Source organism: Salvelinus sp. IW2-2015, linkage group LG15, assembly GCF_002910315.2.
Source record: "Salvelinus sp. IW2-2015 linkage group LG15, ASM291031v2, whole genome shotgun sequence".
NCBI classification, from domain to species: domain Eukaryota; kingdom Metazoa; phylum Chordata; class Actinopteri; order Salmoniformes; family Salmonidae; genus Salvelinus; species Salvelinus sp. IW2-2015.
The window spans coordinates 58202840-58211734 of NC_036855.1; the positions used below are offsets into that span (position 1 = coordinate 58202840).

The 8895-nt window shown below is 45.3% G+C and overlaps 1 pseudogene; it reads left to right on the forward strand.

Moving 5' to 3' along the window:
- LOC139028874 (potassium/sodium hyperpolarization-activated cyclic nucleotide-gated channel 2-like) overlaps nucleotides 1-8895 on the forward strand; it is a 109083-nt pseudogene that overhangs the window by 95237 nt on the left and 4951 nt on the right.

Sequence of the window (8895 nt, forward strand, 5' to 3'; positions counted from 1 at the left end):
ATGCTGACCAAGCTGCGCTTCGAGGTGTTCCAGCCCGGAGACTACATCATCAGAGAGGGCACCATCGGCAAGAAGATGTACTTCATCCAGCACGGAGTGGTCAGCGTTCTCACTAAGGGAAACAAGGAAACCAAGCTCTCAGACGGATCCTACTTCGGGGGTAAGAGAAATAGTGTACCAGGGCAGAAGAAAGGTCACACACACACATTATGCTGCAGAGCGTAAACCTCTTCAGCTTAAATATTCATAATGGTGGCCTGGAAAAACACAACAGCACAAATTAGCTTCTTAAGAGGTCAGCGTAGGTCTGCTTTCAGACACACTGCACAAYTGCATGAGTGTAAATGTAATTTCTGCTCTGTTCTTGTCTCTCACGAGCTGGCCCTGATAACAGGGTTGTCTAAAGCATTACTCATTATTCTGCCTGTCATTCTGCAGGGTATGGTACCTGCTGATTTTATGTTTTATGTAAGGCTGTTTACTCATCCAATTATCAATATGAGCTGTATTTTAATTGTATAAAYATGCCAAATGACAAAGAAGAACACAGTTGACATATAGAGCAGGGGTTGGAACCGAAATATTTTCAATTCGTTTTTTCAAAAAARAATTGTCCACTGTTTCGACCAGAACAATAAAGTTCAGAACTGGTTGGAACTCTAGAAATATAATGTTTTTTATTGTTCMTTTCTGTTCATTTTTTAACCTGTGAAATCAACAGTTTTTACATTTAGCTCAAGCTAGTTAGCTCAAGCTAGCGTGATGGACAGACAAGGGTAGCCTATAGCGCAAGATGCGACTGAAATTTTACAGGTGGGGAAAGAGCGAGAGAGGTTTGAGGAGGAGACTTGAAGCGCTGGGCATGTTGTTATGACATGCATTATCTGAATTAGGTCCACAGAATTATACCTAGGAGGAGCACCTTCTATGGAGTAACTTTTAATGTCCTTTGAGCTAGCCAGCTAACAAGCTTGAGGTAGCTGGCTAACAAAGTTGAGCTAGCTAGCTAACAAGCTTGTGTGTGCAGAGTGGCACCAGAATTATTTAAAAAATATATATTTCACCTTTATTTAACCAGGTAATTAAAAACACATCTTACCTTGTTGTTGTTAATAAATCCAACGTGATAACTAGGCCTATAGTTTGCTTAACTACTAGCATTGAAAAAGTCAGTGGTGTAAAAATACTTTAAAGTACTACAGTACTTTACTATTTATATTTTTGACAAATTTTACTTTTACTGCACTACATTCCAAAGAATATAATGTACTTTTTACTCCATACAGTTTCCCTGACACCCAAAAGTACTTGTTACATTTCTAATGCTTAGCAGGGCAGGAAAATGGTCCAATTCAYGCACTTATCAAGAGAACATCCCTGGTCWTCCCTACTACCTGATCTGGGGGATTCACTAAACACAAATGCTTTGTTTGTAAATTATATCTGAGTGTTGGAGTGTGCCCCTCGCTATCCGTAAGTTTAAAAAGAAAATAGTGCAGTCTGGTTTGCTTAATATAAGGAATTTGAAATGAAATATACTTTTACTTTTGATACTTAAATACATTTTAGCAATTACRTTTACTTTTGATACTTAAGTATATTTAAAACAAAATACCTTTAGACTTTTACTCAAGTAGTATTTCACTGGGTGACTTTCACTTTTACTTGAGTCTATTGAAGTACCTTTACTTTTACTCAAGTATCACAATTGGGTACTTTTTCCACCACTGGAAAAAGTGAATCCATTCATCTCTAGCTAAAAAAAATGGGTGCCAGGGAGCCTAGCGGTTAAGAGCATTGAGCCAGTGACTAAAAGGTTGCTGGTTAGATTCCCCAAGCCAACTAGGTGAAAAATCTGTCAAAGTGCCCTTTGAGCAAGGCAGTGTCTGCTAAATGACTAAACTGTCAACTGTAAAACTATAATAAATATCTCTCCCTATCTTCTGAATCACTCTTGTAACATCCGCACAGTAGCCTATGCTTCTGAGGGGGGAGGGGCAGGTAACCTAAACATGCACACATACTGGCAAAGATTTTCAGTTTTCAGGCAGACACTTTAATAAGTTTCTGAGTTACAGAGTGAGGGATTTGCATAGGAGCTTTGTTGATTTTTTTTTATGGGACTAGWAATAAATGCCTGAATCGTAAAATAACATTATTAACCAGTTCAAATGCTTTTAAAATAACGGTTCTGTTACGGGACAATATGGATCACTTTCGTTCTTGGTTTCGTTTCTGTTCCTTGAAAAATGTCATTATTTTCCAGTTTTCTGTTCTGTTCCCTGAACCGKTTCCAACCCCTGATATACAGTATACTGTATATGACAAAATACTTGTCAAAAGGTCATTAAGGCTAAAAATGCTTTCAGGCTTTTCAGTCCTGCATTTCCAAGGTATTACAGAAAAAACACATGCTAGTTGTTCTTTCCCCCAACAGGGTCAGACAGTTCGTACTCTTCTCATGGTGTTGGGGAGTGTATGACACGTGTATGACTTCGCTCTAGCCATAGTCCTCTTACCGAATACCAATTAATATTGGACATTGACAGTGACACTGTATCATTGAGAAGACACTGTTTAAGTAATGAGAAACCGCAGTGAAGCATTAACAGCACAACCTGACCTGCCTGCTGAAGTTTAATTACGCGCGCCCTGCTCTGGACCGTCTCCGTGCCCCTCTCCTGGGGGGCGCCGCAAATAATAGAAAGATGGAAGCAATCTATCCCTGTGTGTGTGTGTGTGTGTGTGTGTGTGTGTGTGTGTGTGTGTGTGTGTGTGTTCCTGTAAATAATTAACTTTAACTGTCGAAAGCGCCAAGATTAATCAACATTTCAGCCTGCCTGGTGTGTTCTCCCTGGGTGAGGGAGGAGTGAAGCACCATCTTTCTTTGTTGTTGTTTTCCCTCTATATAAACATTTATTTTGACGTATGCCTGAATTGCATGGATCAACACAAAGCACCACTGCCACTGCAAATGCACCGTTTTTGGAACGGAACTGGTTGCCTCGCATTAAATATTTAAGCCCTGGATCTGCAATTATTTCTCCCAAACGCGTTAGATGCGCTGGGCTTTATCCATTATCGGCAGCTATTCCTAGCATCCAGGGCCTGACTGGCTGCTCCAGGGGGAGGCAAGGCCAACCAACCCAAGCCCACCATGCAGCCATAGGGAGTTTGTTACCAAACATGAGTTAGTCCATTCATGAAATGAATTGATGTAAGAGGAGCACTAGGGATATGTCACTCTTCTCTCTCTCTCTCTCTCTCTCTCTCTCGTCTCTTTCTCTCTTCCATGTCTTTCGCTGTCTCTCTCTCTCTCTCTCTCGCTCTCTCTCTCTTTCTCTCTTCCACGTCTCGCTGTCTCTTCTCTCTCATCCCTCTCTCTCTCTCTCTCCCTCCCTGTCCCTCTCTCTCTCTCTCTCCCTCTTTCTCTCTCCCTCTCTCTCTCAGCCCTACCACACAGAAGTGAGAGAGAGTGAGGATTTCCAAGAAACATACACCAAGGGGCGAAGGGTTTTCTCAATGTTTTCTGTATTGATGACTATACTGTAGATGTATGTGTGTAAGCTCATTAACGTCCTGTACAGTACATGCTTGTCATCAGTAATACTATGCATTATAAATATACACTCAGTAGTCTGTGCCTGTTAACTAACTGTAGGATCAGCTTGCTCTGGAGAGCCTAATATGGGCATTGCGTGTGGCATGTTGTGGATTTGATTGTTGGGCAGAAATACAGCAATCCAGGGGAAGGGGACATATAATGTGACTGCAGTATTCAAGCCAAAGGACACATGGAGCATAGCCAGGCCCAGTCACTGGTCTCTCCTCTGGGCTCACACTCACACACACACACACACACACACACACACACACACAACACACAACACACAACACACAACACACACACACAATAACCCGCCACTGTGGGGCTGCATTCAGACTCTCCTATCTGGACAGCATCTAGAAGACCCCCTCCCTCCCCAGATTGGGCATGTTATTGTGTTAGTATAGGTCATCCTTGTGTAATTACTGTGTGACTGGTTGAACTGCAGCTCTCCTGGATAGTGCAGCACAGTTACATCAGTAGAATGACTGTACAGTGGCTGGAGATGTCCATCAGACCCTGGTGCAGCTTTGATCATACCTCTAACATGGTTCACTTTTCCTTCAAGTGAGCTGTGGCGGGGTTGAGGGAGGGGGCAGTGGTGGGGGTTGGGGTGTTGTCTTGTCTCTGTCCCTGACCCCGTCCTTGTCTCAGTCCCTGTCTCTGTGGAAAAGCAGACTGTAGAGCTGCCAAATGGCTGCCCTGACTGAGTGAGTCATTGAAGAGGGTTGGCAGTGGAGTCGCAGGTAATCCTCTCGCCCCTTAACCCATTTTAACACTCCTCCTAGAGAAGGTGGAACGGGGAARGGAAAAGAGTCAGGGACTGAGTGAATCTATTCTGTAAGACTTTATTATAGTCACCGAGCTACACGGTTAACCTTTGAATTAAGCTAGCACTTCCCCCATGCAGAATCTAACAGATCTAACAGCAGCAGTGTATAACAGTCAATTACTGCTGTTAGCATTGGAGGAAGAAGGAGACGCGATGAGAAGTGACACGACACCAGCTATGGTGATCGCTAAACCAGACACTCCCCGACCCCTCTCCTCATCATAGGCCAGTGTGTATTTCCCTATGCTAATGCTGGGAGGGAGCGAGCGAGCGCGGTGTGTCATGGGGAATCAGGCTGCCCGGTGCAGATGTTTCAAAGGTTAGAGAGTGTCCTCTCAGAGGGCCTGTGGGCTGCCAGGGGCGATGGAGATGGGAGCTGACAGGAGAGAACCAGAGTCCAGGTGAGGCTCCCCAGACCAGGCCGGAGGACACTGATACCTCACCATGGGAGACCCAGCTCATACACACACACATAAACACCCCCACACACACACACACACAGACACCCACAGACACACACAGAGTCTTCCCAAGACCAAACCCCATCATTTCCCAGTAATTTCCCAAACATTTCCAATGTGAGCCAGCCAGTTATGTGTGTTGTGTAACCAAGGTCATACTGTACTGTACAACAGCAAATCAAATTAAGAGAGTCAGTGCAACAAAGGAAGATACAAAACATTTATAATAAAGGGGTCAATGTAAATAGTCTGGGGGTAGAAGCTGTTCAGGAGCATTTTGGTCCCAGACTTGGCGCTCTGGTACCGCTTGCCGTGCGGTAGCAGAGAGAACAGTCTATGACTTGGGTGGCTGGAGTCTTTGACAATTTTTAGGGCCTTCCTCTGACACTGCTTGGTATAGAGGTCCTGAATGGCAGGAAGTTCGGTCCCAGTGATGTACTGTGCCGTACGCACTACCCTCTGTAGGACCTTGCGGTCGGATGTCGAGTAGTTTCCATACCAAGCAGTGATGCAGCCAGTCAAGATGCTCTCAATGGTGCAGCTGTAGAACTTTTTGAGGATCTAAGGGCCCAAGCCAAATCTTTTCAGCGTCGTTAGGGGGAAGAGGTGTTGTCATGCCTTCTTCACGGCTGTGTTGGTGTGTTTGGACCATGATAGGTCCTTAGTGATGTGGACACCGAGGAACTTGAAGCTCTCGACCTGCACCACTACAGCCCCATCGATGCAGTCCACTATCAGCTCCTTTGTCTTGCCCACATTGAGGGAGAGGTTGTTGTCCTGGCGCCACACTGCCAGGTCTCTGACCTCCTCCCTATAGTCTCATCGTCGTCGGTGATCAGGCCTACCACCGCCGTGTCATCGGCAAACTTAATGACGGTGTTGGAGTCGTGCGCAGCATCCTTCCTGGTTCTCCCATTTCACAAGGCATCCGATTTTAATTGGAGCAATTACATTTTAATGACCACATTGTCATTAAATGTGTTCATGTTGTACTCCAAGCGTTTCACTCAAATTTTGAAATCAATTTTCTTCCTTGAAGTTGCTGTACAAGTGTTCCAGCACGATTACCAAAAAGAGCAGCAGGAGTAGCTAAGACAGAYGAGAGAAGGAAACACGCCACTACATCATACACACAGACCTGGGCAAAGTAAGCCTGTTCAGTGATTTCATGCAGGATTTTTGTACTTTTGCATCAGACTGTAAAAGTGAGTCAGCATAGAGATGAAACCATTCATACATAATTTGACTGTTAATGATGTACTACCAAGAGGAGTTTGTGCTTGAGCAGGATAGAACAGAGGTCACAGTGCCTTTAGATGCACCATCGAATAAATGTTAGTTTCATAGCCGACGTAGGCTGCGAGCAAAATCAATTAGTCAATTACAATTAGTGCTTCGGGACTTTCGCAGTACAGCATAGCAGCAATGTTTAAACACAGAAAGAACCACGTGAGGATGTTTGCCTTTAAAGTCAATAGCTTATAATAATACCTATGGATAGGGAGTGACAAATTTCCTCAAATATGACCAGTTGCCCATGTATAATGACTTTCATCTTTAGTTCTGACATGGGTCCAACTCGGTGTTCCTCTGTCAGGGTCGCAGGGTTTGTCCCTCCATTTATCCCAGGTTCTCCAGGATTGAGTGTTAATCTCTCATTGTTTAGCGTTGAGCTCTAGCTGCTACTCATTGCTCCATGCTGGGTCTTCTACAGTCAGAGTTCAGATACCAGTGYTAAGAGTCTGGGCTTTACATCCCCTTCTCTTAAGACAGGCAGATAAGGCCGGAAGAAAGGCTCTGCAGCTCAGTGTCTCATCTCAGCAGTGCTGATTTCAGCCAGAAAGCCACGAGGCAAAASGATTTAACACAGCCAGGCAGGGCAGGACGCTCCTCTCCAGAGGGGATTACTGGGAGCAGAGCAGGCCTGYAGAAAACGGACCCCCAACACAGGCAGAGCCATGGTTGACCTGGGAGCACGCACACACACACAAATGGGGTTACCCAGCAGCGCAGACACACACAACTGCCCCTCACACACACACACACACACACACAGGATGAGCTGCACATGTTTTTCATTAGGGCAGTCATGGTCAGGGACAAGGAGGCTTTGGCTGGCTGGGTATCTGGCTGCACTAGAGAGAAGGCAGAAGCCCTCATCCTCTCTAACCCGCCATGCACTGTACAATACACAGAGAGGCAGTATGAGAGGGGAAAGGAGAGGGGGAGAGCGAGAGAGAAAAACAGATTAGTGAGAAGTGAGATTCAAAGTGATATGATGGAAGAGGGATTCCTAGTAAATGTTACATAGGGAGCAGGAGAAAGGCAGTTAATTTTGCAGCAACTGAGAATTGAAAAGGAGAGTGTGGCGTTGGAAAAGGCTTTTTCTGAGAAAGACTAAGTGTTATCGTGGGATTGGGACTGAGAGTTGGAGAGTAGATGAAAGTGAGAGTCGGAGAGTGGCCCACAAGTGGGATGTGTGTGNGAGAAAGACTAAGTGTTATCGTGGGATTGGGACTGAGAGTTGGAGAGTAGATGAAAGTGAGAGTCGGAGAGTGGCCCACAAGTGGGATGTGTGTGTGATAGTGACAGAAAAGCACATGGCACGCATACAGTAAATTCACACACACAATCACACTCACACACAAACAACACACACACACCCGCGGCAGACACACGGCATAGGGGTGCTGTTGGTGTCAGAGCTCCACAGCACGGCTGCCTGCTAAGTGGAACATTATTCTCCTGATCTGGCATGACAGAGGAGGTCTAGCAAACCTCTAAGCTTTCAAAATGGCATTAAGTGCTTCAGCTGTGGATTACAGAAAATTCTAATTTGTAATGCTAAAAAGGAGAGACAAAAAAGAGTTCAGCACAGGGGTAGGCGTCCCTGGTCCTGGAGTGCTGCAGGCACTTCATGTTTTTGACCTGGAAGACCAGGTGTGTTGAATTTAGGCAATCACTGAACTGATCGATTAGCTCAGTTGGTCCGTTGTGGTACCTAGTTGGAACCTAATCCTGCAGTACCTGTGGCACACCAGGAACACGGTTGCCTACCCCTGGTTCAGCGGTTCACGTTTTTGTTCCCCATTTTCGTCATCATAAATGGTAAGTGGGACAATAGTGATATTTATCTATTTTTCACAGCAGTGTGCGTAATCCCTTCAGGTCAAGTTCACACATGAGAGAATTCAGTCGAGGTGATACATGTCATAGGAAACATTAGGTCTTAATACCTCTGTCAGCCTTCACAAAGATGTCCCTGACGTTTGATAAGAAGTGGAGCAACGTTGACATAACATCAGCCCTACTCGACAACAGGATCTCTACCTTGACCGTAGTGAACATGTCATCATGCCGTCATAGTGTCGACGTTCCTCTCTCCCTGTGTCCTGTGCAGAGATCTGTCTGTTGACGCGGGGTAGAAGAACAGCCAGTGTCAGAGCAGACACCTACTGCCGTCTGTACTCTCTGTCTGTGGACAACTTCAACGAGGTCCTGGAAGAGTACCCCATGATGAGACGGGCCTTCGAGACCGTGGCTCTGGACCGGCTGGATCGCATAGGTAAGAGACTACATAGTACAACATGACTTTCAACTCCATATGTATCACTGTAATTGAGCTGATCGTTACAGCCAATCATCTGCCTCTCCACTGTCAAGTATTGTGAAATATGAATGTATTCAAAGACGTGTTACAGTCCCCAGGTAACACTGTGTACTAGATTGCCACTGATTCAAATCCCGGATGGAACAAATGAAACGTGATGTTKTAGTAAATGGATATGGTTTGGCTGAGTAAATTACAAAGTGAGTCAGCTGCCAGTCACTGTACTGTACATGGAGGTGTCTGTCTGGGAATCAAACACAGATGTGCCAAAGCTGAGGAATCCTCTGGAAGGGAGCTGTTTCCAGCTAAGTGAGCAGCCAGCGAAGAGGAGAGGAGGCCATGCAGTCAGTGTTTGTGTATGTTAGTGACCTGCTCAGGGCCAGTT